Source organism: Artemia franciscana, chromosome 10, assembly GCF_032884065.1.
Source record: "Artemia franciscana chromosome 10, ASM3288406v1, whole genome shotgun sequence".
Lineage (NCBI taxonomy): Eukaryota > Metazoa > Arthropoda > Branchiopoda > Anostraca > Artemiidae > Artemia > Artemia franciscana.
This window is the reverse complement of record NC_088872.1, coordinates 7,750,560-7,776,988: the sequence shown is the minus strand read 5'-3', so window position 1 is coordinate 7,776,988 and position 26,429 is coordinate 7,750,560. Positions and strand designations below refer to the sequence as shown.

The window sequence follows — 26,429 nt, the reverse complement described above, 5'->3', positions numbered from 1 at the left end:
GGTTCACATTTTAAGAGTCAAAAGAGATCAGAGGGCAACTAGACCCCCACACCCTTTGTTCCCAAACCCATCCGATTCAAACTTTGAAATAGCCATTTTTTTAAAAAAATAGTTCAAAAATTAGATAACAAAAACTCCAGTGTCAACACAACCACCCAGGGCCCGGGGGCAGGCGTTGTAAGTTATATCGATGGGGCATATACGGTTCTTATGAAAGAGATGCTCATCTAGTCTTCAGAGAGGCCTCATTTGATTGGAAACTGGAAGTTCTAGTGGATTTTTCAAGAGTCTAAAGAGATCCGAGGGCAACTAGCCCCCCCTCATGCCCCCCATGGGCATTAGAACTTTGAGATAGCCCTTTTTTGAATTGAAAAGGGAATAGTTGTGGGAAAAGTCAAGTCATGGCCAATTGTAGAAAAAGCCAAGACAGATTGTCCAATTAAATGGGCATCAGAGCTTTGAGATAGCCCTTTTTTAAAAATAGTTCAAAGATTATATAACGAAAACTCTGGGGTCAACGCAATCCCTCAGGGGCGAGGAACAGGCGTAAATTACACCCTTGTAATTTAAATATATTACATTTATATTGTAATTTGACATATATCGTTGTTTTGGAAGGGGCACTCGTATAAACTTCAGAAAGTGCTCATTAGATTGGAAATTGAAAGTTTTATCTCAGTTTTTGCATGTGGTTCTTATGGAAGGAAAGCTCAAACATTCTTCGAAGAGGGCTCATTTCAATGGAAATTGAAAGTCCTAGTTCACTTTTTAGGAGTCCAAAGAGATAGAAACGCAGCTAGTCCCCCACCCCCAAACCCATCTGATACAAATTTTGAGATAGCCATTTTTTGTTAAAAAGTTCAAAGGTCAGATAAAAAACTCCCGTGTTACACAACCCCCAGGGCCCCAAGCAGGCGTTGTAAGTTATATCCATGGGGCATATATGGTTCTTATGAAAGGAATGCTCGTATAAACTTCAAAGAGGGACCATTTGGTTGGAAACTGAAAGTTCTGGTTAACTTTTTAAGAGTAAAAAGAGAACGGAATGTAACTAGTCCCCCCGTGCCCTTTTTTCCCAATCGAATGAATCCCAAGGGACTCATTCGATTGGAAATCTAGACTAGATTGGAAATCGAAAATCAAAACTAAGGTGAAGGAAGAATGTTTACTCCTGTGTTGGCCTCAGATAAATGGGTGCTGCAATGAGTAGTTAATACAATACTCATCAGAATCTAAAAAATGGCTGCACCCACATAAAGAAGACACAGACAAAGTATTAGTTTCTAATAGTCCTAATAATTCATTTGATTCTACTTTAGCTTGTCATATACTTAATAACCCCAGTCATACAATACTTTTTGAAAAATCTTGTTTTATTAGTAGCGCAGCTACCCCCCCCGAGGCATTTTTTTTCCAAACAAGTTTCATTGAAATTTGGAAACAAACATTCTGTTCAAAATAGTTCAAAGAACAACTAACAATGCCTCCATGCTTGACAAAAAAAAAAAAAAAAACAGAGCCAAAGGGCAAGGGTTGTAAGGTATCCTTTAGGGGTATATAAGGTTATATGGAATGATTAGTCGTATGAACTTTGGATGGGGCTAATTTAATGAGAATTTTCAGTGTCAAAACTTATTAAGCGGCAACCAGCCCTTCATCCCACACTCATCATTTCCCAAAACGCATCCAATCAAAATTTGGAGACAGCCATGTTGTTCAAAATTGTTGAAAAGTCCAGTAATTATGCCTTTGAGGATGCCAAAACCTAGAGCCATCAGGGCAAAGGCTTTAAGCTAGGTAATCCATTCATTGTTTACATATGGTATATATTATTGAGCAAGATTGGTATATTAGTTTCCAAAAGATGAAAAGTATTCACGTGAGCCTTTCCCAGAATGTTGAGGGGAGTGTCCAAATAAATCAATGCACTTTATGTGCATGCAGGGTGTCAAATAGGTGTAACTCAAAAATGACTAAGTATACTTATTTGGTATTTTCAGGAAATGATAAATGTCATGATCAATTAACAAAACAGCAATACTGGTAACAAAGCAATACCTGAAGAACGGCTTATATTCTTTATTTATACCTTTCCGGTTAGGTTGTGGCAGATTTTGAACTAACCAGAAGCCACTACGCATATAATTTAATACTAATTCTAGGCTTACTGTAACTAATCACATTAAAGTTTTTAAAGTAGACCTTTCAGGAAAGGTTAACGAAGATTTTCGATAACGAAAAAAAAGACTATACGCAGGCAGGTGTCCAAAAGGGAATATAATCAATATCACAGACAGTGGTGCTCTATCATAGCGATTAATATCATTAAAACTTTTAAAGGAGCTATTTTGATTGAAACTTAAAAGTTCTAGTGCCCTTTCAAAGAGAAACACAATTTACAATAATCAACTAAGTCAAACTCAAAACAAGCAGAAATTAACCTGAATAGAGCTGATAAAGTTCATACCTTATCAAGACCAGAACATAATTTATGCTTCACTGAAAATATACATTTTAAATATTTTCACTTTTTTAACTTTAAGCCATAATCATGTTAATTTCTGCTTGTTTTGAGTTTGAATCAGTTATTCATTGTAATTTCTGTTTGGTTAGGGTGTTGAAAAGAGAATATTGCAGCAAACTGCATTAAAGAAAGTCGCCATCTCTATCAAGAAAGAAGGGATAATATTATTATGCCGGATTACTGGGTCAGTTTGAAAAATAATCCAGCAAAATAAAATTAAAAATATAACACAAAACAGCTTCTAAAGTTTCAAATAGTTATTTTAGCATGACGTCGCAAAGTTTAAATGTGACAGTATATTTAATTTAGTTTCTACAAGGATATCTAAGTTGTTTTTTTTTTTTTTTTTGTTTTGTTTATTGTCTTAAAAATAAAAACCAAGATTTGAATTTAACTGTTTAATTAATTATATGTTAGAAATTTGAGATCCCAGCCAAAATAATTTTGATATTTGGATTCAATTTGTCAATTATACCCGTATATGAAATAAGTGCCAAAAGCAACATTAACTAAACCACTGTTGCCTAGTGATCTTCATTTTTCGCGAACAAATTAGTAAAACGATTACCCATTTTTATAAATAGCCAAACTCGTCTCCAACCCCCTCCGGAGAGGTGGTTTGCTTTCCTACTCTTCTTAATCGTAAAATGTCTAGACTGACCTCTTCTATGAATCTCGGATCTTTTTGTACTGCCTTATGAGAAACATGTTAAGAATAGTGTTCATATGAGAATATTGTTCATTTACAATAGGAGCCAAAATACTAATTATCCCTAGGGATTTTCTAATGGATCAATGTCTGTTTGGTGCGTTCTTGAGTTGCATTAAAGTTCTATTTTTAGTGCTATATCTTACTTTATTTTGGCGTTACCAAATAAAACTAAAAAATGAAAAAATAAAAAGAGCCTTAGAAATAAGCATTAGACATCAAATAAGCCATTATGGCTGATGTATCCTTTAAAAGAAAATTTCCACAAATCTCTTTTAAAACTAACATTTTACGACTAAAACTAATCTATCTAATAATCACCATTCATGGATCAGTTACAAACGAGATTTTTGGCTCACTATCTGCGGTTCTAAACACGTTAAAAGCGTGTCTTAAACACGTTAAAAGCGTGTCTTAAACACGCTAGTGACATATTAAAAGCTTGCTTTAAACACGTCATTGACACACTAAAAGCGTGGTTCAAACACGATATAGGCACGTTAAAAGCGTGTTTAAATAACACAATTTTTAAACTAGGCTACAAAAGCGTGTTTGTTTGTCCTTCACTAGCTTCCAGCTACCATTGTAAACAATATTTAATTCTGTGACAAGCCTACTGTTACAACTTTTATCAAATAGACATAGATCCATTAGATAATCCGTAGGGATACTTCATTGACAGTATTACAAGGTAGGACGATGTTTGACGAATAGCTGAATATTTTCTATCTGCAACTCCGCAGAGGTTATACCTACTACCAAGAAGTTATACGCCAAGGGTAATATATCACTTAGACTTTATGTAAGCTTGGTTTGTAGCTTGGTTTTGGAGTAATTTTTTAATAGGAGCGAAATACAGCATATTTTCTATGGTCTATTTGTAACAAGAACTGGTGCTGATATAGGAAGAATTCTTAAAGGTTTATTGTTTATATTTCAAACCCCGAAAATGAACATAAATTAATTTGAATAGACAAAGACTTTCTGACGGAGGTAAAAAGACAAGCTCAAACACAAAGTGAAGTAAAACTATAGTTTTGTGCTTATGCCATATATACCATATATACATGCAAAACTGGCTCAAATCTACTGACTCGCAACATCAAACAATCAAACAAGGGTGTTTGACTGATGAACTATTCAATTTAAAAAAATCCTCATTGATTTATCTTTTATTGATTTTAAACCAAATGAAAATGTAGAAGCCCATACAGAAATACAATCAGGGCCAGATGAAGGGTGTTTTGAGTGATTGGGCCCAATCGGGTTCTGCGATACCATTACAGTGAACAAAAGAAAAAGATGTTGAAATTGAAAGCAATTGAAGTTTGCATTACCAGATGAAATTTGTTAATGACTTATTAATATATAATATACACCTTATAATTATGAAACTGATTCCTGTAAAAGTGTCATGTCCAATTTATTGAATCTCCTAATGATAGTTCTATATTAGAGAGATTTGTATTACGTACGTGAACCGCTTTACGTACCTAAACTATTCTGCAAATATATTTTATTGACATATTCAATATATAAAGGGGGCTCCGCAAAAATTAAAATCCAATTTAGCCCAGGACCTATTCAATCCGGGCCTGAATACAATAAAGAAAATTTGGATGAATGAACGAGCAATCAATGGTCTTTAGACTCTGTTTGGGAGAAAATGACAAAAGCGTGTTAGGATACCATATTTCCCGTTATACGAAATACCATATTTTGCAAAACAATATATACAAAAGCCATTTTAATTGAAAAGTGTTTGGCTGTTTTTCTAATTACCCAATGTATCCAGTGTTTTACTGAAAACTGTAGTTGTTTGAGTTTTCGGGTCTGCAGGATTATTTAGGAATTTCTGGCACTAATTCCGTTGTGTTCCATCAATTTCGTGTTCTCAGTAAAACACTGAACATACCAGAAAAATTATTCCATAAATGCAGGGACAAATGTTTGTTGCATAGATTGAAAATCGATAATTTTTTTTCGTCTTAAGTTTCAACGTTGCTTATCATTACTGTAAGAAAAATCTCTTTTTTGATTATTTTAAGCTGAAACAAAGATACCTGTGCTTCTGCTAATAAAGTATTGAAAAGAAAAAGTGAGGTCATGGAATTGTAGGAGTTGCATAGGAAATATTTTCAACATGCAAATACGAGCTTAATAGCCACAGCAAAGGCTGAACTTGTTCAAACCCATTGTAGCCTATATTGTATATGCATCCATTGTATATGTTAACAGCTATTTCATATAAAAACTCGTTCGTAGCTCCTCCATTAAAAAGGACTTCAATGGTTAGCGCTATAGGTGTTGTACCAAAAAATTGACAATTTAAGAAAAAGTAGGATCTGTAAGTAACAGTTCACAGTCGTTATCTCTGTGACGAGAAGTTGGTATTTTTATCTAGTTCGTATTCCTATTACTTACTTCCAATGAATTTGAGCGTACAAAGTTTCAGTTTCATCTCAGCTACAAAGAGAAACTTGCACGTAATAAAATATTGCAAAAAAGATTGCATATAATAAAAGATTGCATAAAAGATTCACACAGCTCCACAAAATGATGTACCTTTCTAATTTTTTTTACCAGTATCAATCCTAAGTAGTAGAATTGTAAAAACCCACAATTTCTTAGACCATACGGGTGCAATATTGAAATAACACACGTATTTCTATTTTTCATTTCTTTATTTCATTCTATTTTTCCATTTTTTAAATTCTATTTTTCATTTCTTCAAGTTTGGTTATGAAAAACGACAGATATCTTTAGAGTGCCACAAATGACACAGTCTTTCAATTGATTTAGTAAAGAGCCTCAGCACTAACATGAGTGTTGGAAGTTAGGCATAAATTTAAAGCATTAATCAGATGACACTGCAATTTTTAATCCGTAATGATCCCAATAATTAAAAAGGAAAAGTTTAAAGAGTCTACAATAGCAAATATTTTCCTAATTCTGTTCTACCATCAATGCCTTCAGCAACGAGGGACTGGTAAGGGGCTGGTACCAGTCATAGCTCGAAATCCCAACGGAGTAATTCTTACAAATTTGAGGGGAGAGTTGGGGGGGGGGTATATGACAATAAATACCTCCTGAATATACCTAGATTTTCATCCCTGAATAAAATATGAATTTCATCTTTATTACTAAAATCCAATATGACTGGTTATGTTCTTCTAAATGTATATGCAAAATAAATTGCTATGAAGCAGTAAACCGTTAAAAAGAGATCCCTCAACTCTTTTCTGAATTTTCTATTTGTGACTCTTTACTTACATATTAATATATATGATTGGCGTATCATTTACATCTATTGTAACACTTGCATATTATTACATCTATTTACATACTATTTATATCTATTACATACATCTGGTTTACATATTAATCTATATAAAAAGATATACACCATAAATTGTAAAACTATACAAAGATCTATAGATTTATGGCTTATTATCAAGTTTTCTCAAAAACAATATCTGCATAACTACTTTCAAGAAAATATTTGGAAACGTTCTTGTAAGACCAAAAAACAGTTTGGTAAACACCTGCACATTAAGATAAATATAAGACAAAACAATAAAAAGATAAAACAATTTGTATCTTAAGATTAAGTCCCTTTGTCTAATTTTTGTTACATAAAATATTATCTGATACCTTGGAACCTAAAATGAAAAAAAAAATTGAGATGTACCTTTATTGTCAGAACATGTGGCTTCTAATCCCAGGGTGTCATATTCAAACTTACATGGTCCTGAATCGCTGGATAAAGAAAGAAAAGGAACATATTCATATTTGGAGACAAAAGGTTTGGAATGTGAGAGGTCTTCACACTGTCACCTGGTATAGCATCATCAACTTCTAAAACAAAATTTAAATCAAACAGACATAGAAAATATTCAGAATTAAAGCTTACCAAACAAATTGATTTACTTTTTCTTTTAGTTATGTTAAAAAATAAAAAGTATACAGATGTTACATGTATATTCAACATACATATAATAAATTAGATGTACATACAGGTTTTTTTTCAAAAAACATTTTTCCAATCTGTTTTTTATAAAGCATAAGAAAACCTGAAACATTCAACAAAATTCAGAATTATTCAAAATTAAAGCTTACTAAACAAATCCAGATGCATTTTCTTTAGTTATGTTCAAAAAGATATACAGATGTTACATGCATATTCAATATTTTACTATACATTTAATCAGATGTATATGCAGGTTTTTTTCTCAAATCATCTTGACAATCTGCTTATACAATGGAAATGACTGAAGCGTTCAATGAAATTCATGAAAATCCATTAAAATAGCATGTCTTGGATTAGCATAAACCAACAATAATTAATTGAGTAAGAAAAAACTTGACAACTCAATAATTAAATAAAGATAAAGAAAATAAATGTTTTTAATCAAACAAACAAAGCACTTTTTTGACAGAGTTAGATGTACTCAAAATACCAATCAATTGGGGTTTTTTGCATCAAGAGGATTAGTTCCCAAAATTCAAAAAACCAAATGAAGCCTCCCAAAGTAAAGCGGCTGAATTCAACTAGCTTTATCCCTCTCTTACATATCTTGTAGCATAATATTCCCATCTGAGTTCAATATTAGCTATTGTATATTTATAAAAGATCTTGCTGCCTCATTGATACCACACTTTTGTGGTAATATTTTGCTCATCATACCTAAGCACAAGAGAGAGAGAGAAAAAATTATCCTTGCTAGATGATTAATAGAGTTTATATGTGGAGAAATAACACAGTTAGTGATTCAAAAAATTGCCACCCCCTCAGCTCTTAATGGTAAGATACAAGTGTATATGCAGATATCCTTTTTTATACTCAGTACTTAATGAGTAAGAAGGATAATAAGTGAATATGTGTAGAATACTCACTTTGCTTGCATTAGTGTCTTATTTATAGTGTTTTATTTATTCTTCCTTGCATGAGTGATTGCTTGCTTGCTTGTACATATCGCTTTTTCTTTTATAGGTGCTTGCGTTATAATAAACAAACTTCTACATGGTGTCAGAAGTAACCAAGTAAAGATGGATTCAGTTCATTGCTCAACACCAACGATCGACTGGAATTCACAAAACTTGAAACATTCATGGAATAGATATAAGCAGCATGCAAAATTAATGTTCGGTGGCCCCCTTAGTGGTAAAGCAGAAACTGTGAAATGCTCATACTTGCTCATATGGGTTGGTGAAAAAGGCAGGGATATATTTAATACCTTCACTATTGCTGACTCAGAACAGAATGTATCTGCATACCTGGCAAAGTTTGACACTTATGTGGAACCAATGGCAAACCCCATTTTTGCAGATACAAATTTCACAAAAGGAACCAGTATGCTATAGAGACAGTTGAACAATATGTAACAAGTCTCAAGATCTTAGCAAAAGACTGCTCATTTGGGAATTCAGAAGATGAAATGGTCAGGGACAGGCTAGTTTTTGGTATAAGAAATGACAGAATCAGAGAAAAGTTGCTTACACAGGGATCAACACTCACTCTAACTACTGCCATTAACACAAGCCGAGCAATGGAAGAAACCCAAGCACAACTACTAACTATGAATGAGGCTGAGCACAAGACAGCTATCAAACAAGAAGTCGATGTTGTGAGCAAATATCCTGAATGTTATATGTGTGGTGGACAATATTCCCGTGGACACAAGTGCCCCGCAAAAGGAAAAACATGCTCGAAGTGTGGTAAGATCAACCATTATGCTAGAGTTTGCAAGAGTAAAACAGTTCACCAGCTAAGAATTGCAGGAACAAGCTTTGGTTCTCAGGATATACATGCATTAGACTTCTCCCCTTGCTTGGGAAGCGAGTTGTCTATTGATTCAATTCATTCAATGAATCAAACCAAAGACCATCACATTGATCTGTACTTCAGTACACAAAAGAAGTACATCAGCTTCAAGCTTGATACAGGAGCAGATGCCAACATACTTCCATTTAAGGAATATGAGAGATGTTGTCCCCATCCCACACTAAACAAAACCAACAGTATCCTGACAAGCTATACCAACGGGAAGTTGAACGTATATGGAGTGTGTGAAGCTGAAACACAATACAAAGATAGGCCTGGACAGAAGCACAAATTCTTCGTGGTTGACACTCAGAAAGTGCCAATAATTAGTAGGCAAACCGGTGTTGATCTTGGTCTTGTCAAATTCATATTTGATGTGCAAACAATGCAACCTTGCCCTGATCGAATCAAGATCATTGTAGACCAATACGCTGATGTCTTTGAGGGTATTGGCCAACTTCCTGGCGTGTGTAAGCTGACGCTGAAGGAAGGAGCAGTTCCTACAGTTCAACCCCCAAAACGTGTACCATTTGCATTAGAGAAAAGATTTAAGGCTGAACTCGATCGCCTGGAACAGATGAAAATCATTGAGAAAGTTACAAAGCCTACTGACTGGGTTAATTCTGTTGTAATAGTGGAGAAAGCAAATGGGAACTTAAGGATATGTCTGGATCCCGTGGACCTGAACAAGAACCTAAAAAGACCACATTATCCAATCCCAACATTCGAGAGCATCACCCAGAGGTGTGCTGGAGCTAAGATTTTCTCCAAACTCGATGCCACTAGTGGATTCTGGTCAATGATGCTTGATGATGAATCATCCGACTTGACAACTTTTAACACCATCTATGGTCGTTACAAATTCAAAAGGTAACCCTTTGGCCTAAACTCAGCACAAGACGATTTCCAGAGAAAAATGGAAGAGGCCTTTGAAAACCTCAATCTAGGCCTAATAGTCGATGACATAGTCATTTGTGGTGCTGATGATAGTGAACACGATGAAAGACTGAAGGCAGCACTAGAACGTGCGCGTGAGAAAATGTGAAGTTTAACCAAGAGAAATGTGTGTTTGGTGCAGAGAGCATCCCATACTTTGGGCATCTTCTGACCTCGGAAGGAATAAAGCCCGACCCCGAAAAAACTTGGGCTATTACGGAAATGCCACCGCCAGAAAACAGCGAGCAGCTTCAAAAACTTCTAGGCATGCTTAACTACTTGTCGAGGTACATACCAAACTTGTCCTCATTAAACAAAAGCCTAAGAGAGCTAGCACGGGCTGATGAGTACAAATGGAAACCAGCTCATGAAAAGGCATTTTCAAAGATAAAGTCTGCCCTTTGCAGCAACTTAGCATACTTTGACCCAAAGTGCGAAAACATAGAGGTAAAAGTAGATGCATCAAAGCATGGTCTAGGCGCAGTACTAGCAGTTGATGATAATGTTGTCGCCTTTGGCTCACGTTCAATGAGTGAAACAAAGCAGCAGTATTCACAAATAGAGAAGGAATTGCTGGCAGTTGTATTTGGATGCAAGCATTTCCACCAGTATATATATGGCAGAACCGTAACAATAACAACAGACCACAAACCTCTAGAAAGCATCCTTGTAAAACCGGTATCCAAAGCACCGCCACGGCTACAACGCATGATGCTGTCAATACAGCCATATAGTTTGAAATTTGTATACAGACCAGGTTCTGAAATACCTGTGGTTGACACCCTGTCAAGGTGGCACACACCTGATCTCGACAATGAAAACGAGAAACAAGTAGAAGTCTTTGTCCATACACTCTTCAAAAACTTACCTATAGCTAATGGGATAATGGAAAAAATCAGGAATGCAACCTGTACTGAATTACGAAAATTAAGCCAGACTATACTTTAAGGATGGCCCCAATCTCGACGACAGTGTGATACCAGCTGTTTGACTTTCTGGAACTACAGAGACGAACTTGTAGTCAACCAAGGCATAATCTTGAAGGGGACAAGAGTTGTAGTGCCCCCATCCATGCAGCATGAGATCCTACAACAATTGCATGTATCACATCTTGGCATCGCCAAAACCAAGCAGCGCGCTAGGACTGTCGTATTCTAGCCTGGTATCACAAAAGATATCACTTCATATATATCCCAGTGTGATGCATGCAATGCCTTTCATGACAAGCAGCAGCAAGAGCCGCTTATATGCTCAGAGATCCCAAAGCTGCCCTGGGAACACATTGCCATTGACATCTTCAACTGGCAAAATCGCCAGTATCTTATCACTGTCGACTACTATAGTCTATTCTTTGAGCTTGATAAGCTCGACTCATTGACATCATCAGCTATCATTGTTAAATTAAAGAGCAAATTTAGTCGCCATGGAATACCAAAATTACTTACATCTGATAACGCTCCAAATTTTCTGTCATCAGAATTCGAGCAATTTGCCAAATTATGGGACTTTAGCCACGAAACAAGCAGTCCGAAATATCCACAAGCTAATGGACTTGTTGAAAAGACAGTCCAAACTGGCAAAAACTCATGGCATTTGACTGGCATTTGACTCATGTCAAAGGCACTAGAGGACAAATCGGATCCATACTTAGCAATCCTTGAATATCGAAACACACCAATTGATGATAGTCACCACTCACCTGCAGAATTGCTGATGAGTCGCCAGCTTCGTTCCGTACTACCGCTGATTTCATCACAACTCGAACCAAAAATAGTGCCTTACTCGTTGTTTGAATTCAACAAACAAAAGAAACAAGGAATTCAGAAATCTTACCATTACCAAACAGCAAAATCACTGACTGCATTGAAGGAAGGGCAACCAGTTTGGGTCAAACTTAGTGACAAAAAGAGGTGGGAAAGAGCATTGCTAATCAAAGTTTTTGAAGGTGCTCCCCGCTCATATCTGGTGAAGACTCAAAATGGCTCAACTTATCGGAGGAACCGACGACACATCAGGCCCCAAATGAGTCCAAATGATGATCCTCTAGGGACCAAAACAGATAATACTCTTCATCCCTCACCAAGACCCATCTTCAATGGCCCATCATTTGGAGCTGAAAACGTCTCGCCATTTGGAACCACACCGTTGCCACAAGTACTCTCGGATCCGTCATCTCTAGAGCAAGCATTAACGTCTCCTCTTGCCCTTAGAACTCCAGGGCCTATAGCTGTACCTCCACAGAGCAATCTGTACCCAGATGCCGAGAGATACCAAATATACCACTCGTTCTGGTCGGTTAGTCAAACCTGTCATTCCCTTGGATCTTTGAAGTAGTAGCTTATAAAGAAGAGGAGATGTAGAATACTCACCTTGCTTTGCTTGCATTAGTGTCTTATTTATAGTGTTTTATTTATTCTTCCTTGTATGAGTGATTGCTTGCTTGTACATATCGCTTTTTCTTTTATAGGTGCTTGGGTTATAATAAACAATTAAACTTCTGCAATATATCATTTTACTCTGTAATAGAGAATTGAACTATATAACTTACCTTTTTTAATAAAAGAGCCCTCAGAAGATGAGATTAGTTCAGACATATTCAAAATTTGAGGCAGATCTGAAAAAGATGGTAATGCAATTTGTGAAAAGAATAATACAATGATAAACACTTGAATACAGCATTCAGATTTTATTCATGAGAGTAGTTGTAAAAGTCTGAAGAAACAAAAGCTGTAATGATTGATGAGTAATTATGACTTTCAACCACTGTAACCACAGCTTATCTTAACACAGTTAAAAGCAAGGGTTCAACTCATTAAACAGTCAAGAGCATTGGAAATGTGATGAGTTTTGTTTTGTTTTTATAATAAGAGCGGATAAAATTCAAAATTGTCTTTCTGATATAGTTCCATTTAAAGTGCATTTTTGGATTTTAGGTTATAGTAAACTTTCATGGTAAAAAAAGCAAAATATGAATAAGATATTTGCTTATTCTGTTAGTTGTTACAGCTGTATTCGGTAAGCTGAAAACTGTAAGCAAATTTTCAAAGCTGAAAAATTGGAAAATTTTGTTTAGTTAATGAAATGACAGCTTTATCTATAATTTTAATGCTTAAAACCCTACAGTTGGCAGGCCCGTTACTTATTTCCAACAGTCAATATCTAGCTGTTCCTACATATAAGGGTTCAAGAATATGTGATGGTAGATCTAAAATTAATCAACAACATAAAAATCAAGTAATTACCTTCTAAAGCATTATAAAAATCCAGCCTAATGTAAGACTCAGCATTTAAAGAAATATTTTCACACAAATAAGTCCTTTATTTTTAATTCTTACTAAAATGTAACAATATTTGTCTATAATTATTCTGAATTATCAATTGACTGTACTTTTAACAAAGGAGAACAATCTTTGTGGTTATCACAGTATCATAGTATGGGAACACTATAAAAGGCTGTAAGCTACTTAAAAAACTACTATTTTAAAATGTAAAACCTCTTGGCTATATCATTCAGTAGTGTTTCATTCTACTCTCACCCATCCTTTATAATGGTCGAATATACAGTCCAAATCACATATTCTCAATAAAATTTCCTGTTGATTGGTTCTCTAAATGTTATTGGTTTTCCCATAAATTTAATCTGAAACCACATGTGACAATTCATGAATTTTATGCTCATAGAGTTGATTTGAAGCCACATGTGAAAATTCATGAATTTTGGGAATAATAATTTACTCTAAGGGGGGGGAAGAAAAGGAAGGGCCTGTTAGGAACAACTTAGTTAAGTATTGTAGACATTTTTAAAGTATTTTCTATAATTTTATTGTGTTCCTTTCTGATGAGAAAATGGGGTTGTTCTAAGATATTATACAGAGTATTCTGTTTTAAATCACTAAAACTATTATGTACATCACATCCTGCTATGGTTATACAACATTTCAGTAAAAGTATCACAGTTCATATAATTGAATTACCAATAAAGTGAACATACCACATTCTGCCTTTTTTATGCTCTTTATGAATAAAATAATAACTTCTATTGCAAATTCAAATTTAAGCACTTTTTGAGCTCTTAAAATGACAAATTTTTTAATTAAAGAATGAGTTATTGGTTGTTTTTGACAAAATAATACTACGTTTTGTCAGTACCAGAATTATTTATAGTTAGATTTGGTAAAAAGTGCTTAAATTTGAATTTGTGATAGACTAGAAGCAATAATTATATTTGTAAAGAGCATAAAAAAAGGCATCAAGTGGTAAATTCACTTTATTGGTAAGTCAATTATATGAATTGTGATACATTTACCCAACATGTCAAGATAGGGTAAACCCACCGGTTGTCGGTCACAGACTAAATCCCGGGCAGAATCTTTGATTGGATTGCAACATGCCCAATACTCGGTCTCTCGAGCACCCGATACTCGGTCTCTCAAGTCAGAGACTTGCTTTTTGTGAGTCACTTCCGAAAAACCTGTTTAGATATTCTTTGCTGAGATCTATGACTCAGGCTCTTTGTCTGGTTATTAGACATTTTAATGTCTTGAAATTTGTTATTTTAAATTCGATTTTCAGAGAGAAAATAGTGGATCCAGGATTTTCTTTGGGGGAGGGCATAATAGGTTGCTTAGATAAACTTGCAAACAAAAAAATGCCCGCAAAATAAAGGGAACCTCAACAATTATGCGTTGTAGGGTAGAGGAAATAGTCTAAAGTATTAAAGAGTTTGGCCTTTATTTTAATGTTTTAAGATGAACAGAGGAGGTGATATGTTGTATAATGCGGAGCTTTGATTAGATGAAAATAGGCAGTAAAGTGGCCATCATTTCTCACTAAACCTTAAAGTAATAAATTTTGCGCTTCTCATGCATTTATTTTCTATTATACAAATTCGCTAAAAAAAACTACTAGGCTGTGTTGTAAAAGCTATCCCTCTTTGCAAAACAAGCAAACTCAAAAAACCAAAACAGACTACCAAAAAAGTAATGATAGGCCTATCAATTTCTTTGCCTTAGTGCCATAGCAAGACAGACTCAAAAACAAATTTTTGACAGTAAAAAGAAGTTATGATTTTAATTTCTCCTCCTTGTTACTACAAAATGAAGATCTTCGCCTTGCAGTTGGCTTTTGCAGTAATACGGACAGATTCCGTTGATAAACCTAAATTTAATTAAATAATTTTTGGCGGTATGCGACATTAGTAAAACTTAACAAAGACTGCACAAAGTGACTAAAATCTTCTTTCAAACTGGTTTACAAAAAAAAAAAACAGTCTTAATATTGAAAAATTTATGAAAAACTCAACTATTAAAAATCAATTACAAAGAAAAATTACTTTCGTCCAGGCCCAAGCCAGAGCAAGCTGTCCCAACCAAAAATACAACACCATGTCATGGAGGGGGGTGCTCCCGTGCCCTCCTTGGATCCGCCCCTTTTCTGAATGAAAGATTTAGCTGTCATTTGAAGACTGGGCTGCTTTGAGGTGAAGACGCTCACATGAGTGAATTTCAAATGCTTAAAAAAAATTTAATCAAACAGTTTATGGTAACAAATTGTAGTAAGGAGCGACCCGGCTCAATAATAACTGAAACTCTTAAAAACGGAATTTTATATAGCAGTAGTTACAACGAAATAATCGAATTTTAATGCTGATTTTAAATATATAAGTTTCATCAAATTTAGTTATAGCTTACCCATCAAAAGTTACGAGACTGAGAAAATTTGCCTTATTTTAGAAAATAGGGGAAAACACCCCTTAAGAGTGATAGAATCTTAACGAAAATCACACCATCAGATTCAACATATCAGAGAACCCTATAGTAGAAGTTCAAGCTACTATCTACAAAAATGTTGAATTTCGTTTTTTTTTTGCCGTATTTTTTTCAGGGGTGATCGTATCGACCCAGTGGTCCGAGAATGTTGCCAGAGGACTCATTCTGACAGAAATTAAAAGTTCTAGGGCCTTTTTTAAGTGACCAAAAAAATGGAGGGCACCTAGGCTTCCTCCCACGCTCATTTTTTTCCTAAATTCACCGCATCAAAATTGTGAGATAGCCACTTTATCCAACTTAGTCGAAAAACCTAATAACTATGTCTTTGAGGACGACTTACTCCCCCATAGTCCCCGTGGGAGGGACTGTAAGTTACAAACTTTGACCAGTGTTTACATGTAGTAATGGTTTTTTGGAAGTGTATTGATGCTTTCAGGTGAATTTTTTGGTTGGGGGAGGTTGAGCGATTGTGGGGAAAAGTTTCCATGGGGGAAGAGAATTTCCAGGAAGGGGGCGCAGAATTTTCCAGCATTTAAAAAATATGAAAAACTTTTCAACTGAAAGTAATGAGGAGCATTAAAACTTAAACCGAACAGAAATTATTACGCATATGAGGGGTTCACTTCCTTCTAATACCTCGCTCTTTACGCTAAAGTATTTTTAGTATTTTCAACTATTTATTCTACGGTCTTTGTGATTCAGGGGCCATTCTTAAGGAATTGGGACACAATATAAGCTTTAGTATGAAGAGCGAGGTATTCACGAGGGGGCGAACCCCCTCATATAAGTAGTAAAAACATACGAATATAGAAGTTCGTTACGTAAGTTAATTCGTAAGTTACGAAAACGTTCGTAAATAATTAAAAGTTCTAGTTGCCTTTTTAAGTAGCCGCAAATTGGAGGGTAACTAGGCCTCCTCTGCTCCTTTTTCTCTAAAATTATCCGATCAAAACTATGAGAAAAACATTTAGCAAAAAAAAAAAATATATAGGCAAATTTCGTTTTAATTATTCCAGTGTGGAGAGCCAAACTCAAAACCTGCTTTAATTCAAAAACGTTCAGAAATTAAATAAATAAAAAACAAGTTTTTCTTAACCAAAAGTAAGGAGCGACATTAAAACTTAAAACGGACAGAAATTACTCCGTATACGAAAGGGGCTGTTCTCTCTTCAACACCCCGCTCTTTACGCTAAAGTTTTTTAATGTTTTAAAAAATGGAGTGGAGAGAAAGCGTCAAACTTTAGCGTAAAAAGCGGGATATTGAAGAGAGAACAGCCCCTTTCATATATTGAGTAATTTCTGTTCGTTTTAAGTTTTAATGTCGCTCCTTACTTTCAGTAAAAAAAAATGTTTTTTTATTTAATATATCTTAAAACCATATAACAAATGTATCTTCACAAATTTAGGAAACATCCAATGCGCTAATTCAGCCACAACAAGGAGTTCTCACCACCTGCCAATGATCTATCTTGAAGATGCAATTAAAGAGATTTAAACGAGAAATAAAACCTAGTAAGAGCTGGCTCGACAACTTATGGTTGATAGTATATCTTCCAACTTAAAAAGAACAGAAAATATTCTGTATATGAAAGGGAGTGTCCCTCCCTCATCGCCCTGCTTTTTACGGTAAAACTTCGTATAAGAATTCTAGCACATTCCCTTGGTGTTAAATTTCTCCTGAAGATTTCACCCCCTAGAAACTTCCCTCTCATTGGAAATTCTCCCCGTGAAAAATTTTACTAGCAGAAAATCTCCCCCACTCATAAAATGTATGTATACTTCCCTATAAAAGACTACGTAAGCAACAGACAAAATGTATGACTTAGACATATTCCCAGGAGGATCGTGGTGTTAGGGCAAAACTTCGTGTAAGAATTCTAGCAAATTCCCCTGGTGTAAAATTTGTCATGAGAAATTTACCCCCTAGTAACTTACCTGCCATGGGAAATTCTCCTCGTAAAAAATTTCACTTGCAGAAAATACTCTCGCATTCAAAAAATGTATGTATACTTCCCTGTAATAGGCTACGTAAGCGACGGGCAAATTTAATAACTTAGACCTATTCCCAGAAGGATCGTGGTATCTCGAAAGGTATAATTGTTCGGCCTTTCAACTATTCTGAACAAAAAAAATACTTCTACTACTAACAAATTACCGCAGCACCAAACCCTCTGAGGCCAACACGGATAAGCTCAGTCCTCTCCCAATCCAATATATTCAAAACTTCCCTCTTTACACTCTCCCAGAAAATTCCCATTTCATTTAAAGCTTTCTTTATGAAATCCTCCCACCCCAACCGTGGATGACCAGCTTTCTGCTTAGCCCTAGACCGCTGGTCAAAAAGGACAATCGTCGGTAATCTGTCATCCTTCATCCGCAAAGCGTGCCCTAGCCATCTTAACCTTTCTCTCATTAGAGCCATAGAAAGCAGGATGCTATCTCAAAATTTTGATTGGACTATTCAGATAAAAAAAAAATTCTAGTTGTGGATTCCTTCCAGAATTCTTTTTGCATAGGCTACGAATCCACCTCAAAAATAGCCTACTTATATTTGAAGAAAGATCTGTTTTCACTCAAGTTAATTACCCTATTTATTTATCTGACGGTTCAATGAGAGCTGGTATGTTTTGACATTAAAATGCACTGTTGTGAATCATCTCCCTGTCTAAGTACGAAACAATCAGATAACTAATCGCCTCGCGGGTGATATGCTATTGAATATTTTAAACCCAACAAGGAACCAAATAACTGCACATGAAACGACAACAGTAGCTTGTTGTCTTTTCCTAGGTTAATTGAAATTCATTTGTTTAGCCTGAAACTTTGTGAAATTTTTAATTTCCCAATGGTTTCTTGGGATTTCTGGCAAAAATAGGACGTTTATTAAGAATTAGATACATTTGGGAAGCCTTTTTTGGGGGATTTTACAGCATGCAATTATCCGGTCAAGTCACTGCCCAATTATTAATACGTTTTCTGTCCAACTTTTTACCCTCTTTGAAGTAATTAGCAATTGTACTGTTGTTGTTTTTTTGTAAAGAGAGTATGCTTTCCACGGCAAAATAGAATTATCCTTGATACTAGGGCGTTTATCCCCCCTTTTCAGGATAAAGTACAGCTTTTATGGATCAATTTTGTAAACTATTATTTTTCATTAAAATCTACGTTTTTGCATTAGGAGAACTACCCCCTGCAACACCCATATCGCACTGTTAACCCTAAAATTTCCCTTTCAGTGGGATATAATAGATTAATCACTGGTTCTAAATCGCTATGAACACAACCTGAGCCTAAAACGTACTTTTGAGGCTCCAGCCTTCTTCCCCCATCCGCTACAATACTACAAATTAAAGTTAATCTGTATTTTCCGATATACGTGCTTTTTGCATTACTAAATAAAAAATTGCTACTTTATATCTGCTGTTTCGAGGTTCCCCCCCAAAAAAAATTTCTTGCGTACGTGCCTGCTATATATATATATATATATATATATATATATATATATATATATATATATATATATATATATATATATATATATATATATATATATATATATATATATATATATATATATATATATATATATATATATATATATATATATATATATATATATATCTATATATATATATATATATATATATATATATATATATATAATCCTCCCCATATTCCCCATGAATCCCCATATTTCTTCATGAAATCCTCCCACACCAACCGCGGATGACCAGCTTTCCGTTTAGCCCTAGACGGCCAGCCAAAAAGGACTGTATTTGGTAATAATTCATCCTTTTTCCATAAAGCGTGCCCTAGCCATCTTAACCTTTCTCTCATTGCAGCCATAGAAAGCAGGATGCTATCTCAAATTTTGGATTGAAACATTCTGATAAAAAAAAAATTCTAGCTGTTAATTCCTTCCATATTTTTTTTTTTTTGCATAGGCTACGATTCCAACTCAAACATAGGCTACTCTTGTAGCATACTTATATTTGAAGAAAGATCTGTTTTCACTTAAGTTGTGATCTTTTTTAAGATCATGAGGGATCCCAACGTGCGACAAATATTTTCGGGAAATCGGAAAATCAGAAAATCCGATATATATATATATATATATATATATATATATATATATATATATATATATATATATATATATATATATATATATATATATATATATATATAAATGTATGTATATTTTTCTATTCATTTTTACAAGCTAGAAAAAAAATTCTTAGAAAAACAAGTTAGAAAAACACTCCCCTCCCTCCAAAAATTTCTCCAACACAAAGACGTTTAAAGTATAAAACGTGTGAGATCCAACGTTTAATGTATAAAAAATTTTATGGTCAGGGGAAGTGGGATACGTGAGAGGATGTTTCTATGGGTGAATTTACCACAGGGAAGAGCATTTTCATGAAGAGTTGCTGGATTTTACAGCATTATTTTAACAAAAAAACATTTTTGGTTACTTTTTAAGTAACCAAAAAAAAATCGGAGGGAATCTAGGCCCCCTTCCACGCTCATTTTTCTCCCAAAGTCAACGGATAAAAATTTTGAGATAGCCATTTTGTTCCGCATAGTCGAAAACCATAATAACTATGTCTTTGGGGATGACTTACCATATCTACGTCTTTGGGGAGGGGCTGCAAGTTACAAACTTTGACCAATGTTTACATACAGTAATGGTTATTGGGAAGCGTACCGACATTTTCAGGGGAATTTTTTTGGTTTGGGTGTGGGGTTCAGGGGAGGGGGCTATATAGGAGGATCTTTCCTTGGAGGAATATTTCATTGGGGAAGAGAAATTCAATGAAAATGGCGCATTATTTTCTAGCATTACTATTAAAAAAAAACAACAATGAAAATATAAACATGAATTTTTTTTCAATTGAAAGTAAGGAGAAGCATTAAAACTTAAAACGAACAGAGATTATTACGCATGTTAGGGGTTCTAAAAATACTTTAGCACAAAGAGCGAGGTATTTAGGAGGAGATAAATACTTCGCTCTTCATGCTAAATTATTTTTAGTAATTTCAACTATTTATTCTACGGCCTTTCTGATTCAGGGGTTATTCTTAAAGAATTGGGACAAAACTTAAGATTTAGTGTGAAGAGCGAGGTATTAACGAGGGGACAAATCCCCTCATATATATAATCAAAAATATAAGAATATAAAAGTTTGTTACGTAAGTTAAGTTTTAAGTTACGTATATGTTTTACAAATAAAAACGTTCGTTAAAAATTAAAAGTTCTAGTTGCCTTTTTAAGTAACCGAAAAATTGGAGGGCAACTAGGCCTCCTTCCCCACCCCTCATTTCTCAAAATCGTCTGATCAAAACTAAGAGAAGGCCATTTAGCAAAAAAAAATTAATATGCAAATTATATTTTAATAATTTATGTATGGAGAGCCAAATTCAGACATGCATCAATTCAAAACTTTCAGAAATTAAATAAAAAAAATAAGTTTTTTGAAATGAAAGTAAGGAGCGACATTAAAACTTAAAACGAACAGAAATTACTCCGTATATGAAAGTGACTTTTCCTCCTCAACGCCCCGCTCTTTACGCTAAGGTTTCTTACTGTTTTAAAAAGTAGAGTTAAGAGAAAGGGTCAAACTTCAGCGAAAAGAGCGAGGCATTGAGGAGAAAAAGCCCTTTCATATGCGGAGTAATTTCTGTTCGTTTTAAGTTTTAATGTCGCTCCTTACTTACCGTTACAATAAACTTTTTTTTTAATTTAATATTCAATGAGATCCCAGTGGTCGATTCTTCTCGGCGAGTTTATTTATATTTGGTTATATTGATGTTAATGATAGTCGAAGATCACTCCTTTTCACAATGTCAAGTCTATTGCGATCTTTTGATAACATTTGAGAAACACGACTAAATGCCACTTCAACAAGATAAGACGTAGGAAAAGCAATAACGTAGAACTGCGCTTTATCCCAGGGCAAAGGGTACTTTGTAGCAATGTCGGTTGTTTTCCATATATTGTACTTTTCACCTTTGAATTTTGCATGCATTATTTCATCACTTCGTATTTCGTTGAGGGGCTCATGCAAAGATATGTCTATAAGGAGCAGCATTAAAACCTCGTTATACCTCACTCTTTCCGCTAAAGTATTTTTAGTAATTTCAACTATTTATTCTACGGCCTTTGTGTTTCAGAGGTCATTCTTAAGGAATTGGGACACAATCTAAGCTTTAGTGTAAAGAGCGAGGTATCGACGAGTGTTGAACCCCCTCATATACGCAATTAAAACAAAAGAATATAGAAGTTTGTTACGTAAGTTAATTCGTAAGTTACGTATATTTTTTACCAATGAAAACGTTTGTAAAAAATTAAAAGTTCTAGTTGCTTTTTTGAGTAGTCAAAAACTTGGAGGGCAACTAGGCCTTCTCCTTCGCTTCTTTTTTCTCAAAATCTTCCGATTAATTGCAATTAATTAATGTGCAAATTTCGTTTTAATTATTTATGTGCGGAGAGCCAAGATCAAAAAATGCATTAATTCAAAAACGTCCAGAAATTAAATACAAAAAAACAAGTTTTTGTAACGGTAAGTAAGGATCGACATTAAAACTTAAAACGAACAGAAATTACTCCGTATATGAAAGGGACTTTTCCTCCTCAACGCCCCGCTCTTTACGCTAAAGTTTTTTACTGTTTAATAAAGCAGAATTGAGAGAAAGAGTCAAACTTTAGCGTAAAGAGCGGGGCGTTGAGAAGGGAACAGCCCCTGTTATTCACGGACTAATTTCTGCTCGTTTTAACTTTTAATGTGGCTCCTTACTTTCAGTTACTAAAAAATAGTTTTTTTTTAATTTAATTAACTTGCAATTCAAATCAAAATATGGCTCATTCTTTTTTATATTTTTTTGGCAGGCCACACGACTCTACACAACTGCTCATTTATTTCATTTAACTGCATAATTACACCATGTGCATCTTTTTCATTGTCCTCTAACGCTTTCAACTTATTTTTTACATGCGATTCCAAGAGCTCTCTTTTAAATGCCTCAATATCTTATCTGTTAAATAATTTCTAATTCGTTTTTCTAAACCTACTTTTCTAAACCCCACATTGTAGAAATTTCTTACTCGTGGGACGCGGTCCTGAAACTGCCCAACCTTCAGCTGAAGCTTAATAGCTCTACGATCAGATCTAACTAAAGCATATGTTCCCATATTAATTGATTCAGGTACAAATTGCGTTTTAATTAGCGCATAATCTACAACACTAGGAGTTGGTCCCGAAAGGCAAGTAATCATCAGATCATGTTCCCCACAAAGCGCCAGGAGCTTTCTTCACCATATATTTATTTTTGTTTTTTCATCCTTGTTACTTCGTGGTATTCTACAACAAATTGGGACAAAATCACCTAAATCTGGGATCAACACATCTAAGATCTCAGCCTCCATACCGGTATTCGCATTAAAATCCCCCATCAACACGCACTCCAGATCTCTCTAACTTTCTTGCATTAACGATAATTTTTCTTCAATAATTTCCCTAGTATTTTCTCGACTGTACGAACTATTCCGTGCACGGAAATTAATTGCTTTGGGAGTAAACCCAAAATTATTTGCTTCACATATTCAAAACAATTACACAGTCAAAGCGTTTTCAGATCTACTATTAATTCTCTCACAACTTTCAATAGCAGGTGCTTTGACCAAACCCGAAATGCCACCCTAATATTTATTATTTCTTGATACATTACGCACAAACTTCGTTATCTTTCCGGTCTTGTCGGTTTAAAACCATAACCTGTCATCGGATCTCAAAATGCAATTTAGAAGTCTATTAAAAGTTAAAAAAAAAAACTTGGGTTGGTTTATTTTAACTTTAATACCATTTAAGGCTTGCTGGGGGGAGGGGTTGCAAAAAGAAACCTTAAAAAACAAATGTATTTTTAATACGTCTCTAAATAGTAGCCGAAACTAAAAACTGAATTTTTATAACAATAGTTACATCAAAAGAATTGCATTTTAATGCTGATTTTAAATACATAAGTTTTATCAAGTTTAGACTTACCCATCAAAAGTTACGAGTTTGAGAAAATTTACTTTATTTTAGAAAATAGGGGGAAGTACCACTTAAAAGTCATAGAATCTTAACGAAAATCAAACCATCAGATTTAGCGTATCAGAAAACCCTACAGAAGAAGTTTCAAGCTCCTACCTACAGAATGTGGAATTTTGTATATTTTGCCACAAGACAGATCACGGACGCGTGTTTCTCTTTTCTTTTTTTTTCCCCAGGGGTGATCGTATCGACCCAGAAGTCCTAGAATGTTGCGAGAGGGCTCATTCTAACGGAAATTAAATTCTAACGGAATTAAGTGACCAAAAATATCGGAGGACACCTAGGCTCCCTCCCACGCGAACTTACCTTGGAGCAATTTTTCATGGTGGAAGAAAATTTCCATGAAGGATTTTTTGCATTAAAAAAGAAAAAATAAATATGAAAAAGTTGTTTCAACTGAAAGTAAGGACCAGCATTAAAACTTAAAATGTTTATGTTAAATTGTAAATGTAAATGTAAAATTGTAAAATTAATTACTTCAAAATAATGTAAAATTAATTAATGTCTTAAAATGTAAAATTGTTATGCACATGAGGGGTTCACTTTCTCCTAATACCTTGCTCTTTACGCTAAAGTAATCAACTATTTATTCTACGGCCTTTGTGATTCAGGGGTCATTCTTAAGGAATTGGGACAAAATTTAAGCTTTAGTGTAAAGAGAGAGGTATTGACGAGTGGGCGAACCCCCTCATATACGTATACGAATATAGAAGCTCGTTTCGTAAGTTCATTCGTAAGTTACGAATATTTTTACTAATAAAAATGTTCGTAAAATTAAAAGTTCTAGTTGCCTTTTTAAGTAACCAAAAAACTGGAGGGTAACTAGGTCTACTCCCCCGCTCCTTTCTTCTCAGAATAGTCCAATCAAAACTATGAGAAAATCATTTAACCAAAAATATAAATTAATATGCAAATTTGTTCTAATTATTCATGTGCGGAGAGCCAAAACCAAAACATGCATTAATTCAAAAACGTTCAGAAATTAAATAAAAAATAAGTTATTTTTAACTGAAAGTAAGGAGCGACATTAAAGTAAAAATTATTAAAGTAATAATTAAAGTAAAAATTATTTTCTAGAGCAAAGCAGATTTCATTTAACTCTGTTACACAAAATATAACTATATAACTTAACTTTTTTGATTAAAAAACCCTCAAAAGTGGTGATAAGTTCAGTCATATTCAGAATTTGAGGCAAAGCTATAAAAGATTGTGGAATCAAGTTAATGCAATTTTGAAAGGAATAGCCTAATAGCCTACTATGATCAACACTTGAATGATCAGATTTTATTAAAGAAACTAGTTGCAGAAGTCTCGGAAAAAACAATAGCTGTAATGATTGATGAATAATAATGACTTTCAACCTCTGTAACCACAACTGTCAACTTATCAACCACAACTGTCAACATTCTCTAATAATTTGATGAATAGGCCTGCTATAAACTCTCACAACTAGGGTCATGTTCATTCATCAGGCATTTAAGGGTTGATGCAGAGGGACCGATGCATGAGAAAAACACAAATCAGGCTAATCACAATTTACAGACTTTTGAGATTTCCCTTTTTTCTTTACCGTTACTGTAGTTAATATGATCTGACTTATCCACGTTTCATTCTAATTTTGAATTTACCCCAAACATTGCCATATTAAAAAGAGAAGAGTATGCTTTTTTGTAGCCAAAAGTTATGCTTTTTGGATTGAATTGTGCTATACTTTTTTTTTATTCTGTATTTATTCTGATGAAAGTTCAGTTGAATTTCGTTCTACTTAATAAAGGGTCTGAATAAAATCTGACGATAATAATAGTTTTCTTCAAACTCGCAAAAGAAGTGAGGGCACCGTATAAACAAATGAAAGAAAAAGTGCAAACAGAATGACTAAATGCAGAATAGCACAATGGTGCTCCCAGTTGTCTTTAATCTTGATGGATTGAATGCCCTTTGTACCATAGTATCAGAAATCATACCGAGAATTTCATTCCATAAACATATAAACGGGTAAACATTCAGCTCAAATAATCCGATGTCTATTATCTTAACTTTTGCGCTCGTTTTCTTAATCTTGGGATAAAGGGTCTACAAACAGATTTGTGGAACTATGTAGCCTTATCTTAGCAGTGAAGTTTTTCTGTATTCTACAGCACAGAAAAAAAACAGATTCTTGGTTAACTATTGTAATACACATTGGCTTTATGGTTATTATGCTGTGATTGCCTTGTTTAATTGAGTACAACGAACGGTGTCACGATAACACAAACACGGAGCAAAGTGAAGACTATCATTTATTCGAAAGTAGCACATGCCCTTGGAGTTATAAAATACTTTAAAATACATGTCTGTTTCTTTGAATTTGAATGATATGTCTCTCAGAGTGTTTCAAATAGATTTAAAACTCCTCACTAATAAGAAAATTGAACTGACATGAAGCCGCCCGAAAAAAACATTACCGGTAGTTTGCGTTAATCAATGTTGCCAAAATTACTATAATTAATCAGAATGTAGGACAATACTAAATTTTAATTTTATTCCCTCTCTTTTTTTCGAAATCCTAGGAAATTTTGGGTAGCATCAGTAGTAA

The 26,429-nt window shown here is 34.4% G+C and overlaps 1 protein-coding gene and 1 long non-coding RNA gene across 2 annotated transcripts in view; one reads left to right on the top strand and one right to left on the bottom strand.

The window, feature by feature from the left end:
• Window positions 1-26,429, top strand: part of LOC136031730 (vesicular glutamate transporter 1-like) — a gene marked incomplete at its 5' end in the record, with an annotated part of 404,579 nt that overhangs the window by 55,975 nt on the left and 322,175 nt on the right.
• Window positions 6,930-25,483, bottom strand: LOC136031726 (uncharacterized). The gene is made up of 3 exons (XR_010618568.1): window positions 25,425-25,483; window positions 12,542-12,607; window positions 6,930-7,091 (listed from the first exon to the last, which is right to left on the bottom strand). It is a non-coding gene; the product is annotated as an uncharacterized LOC136031726 (long non-coding RNA).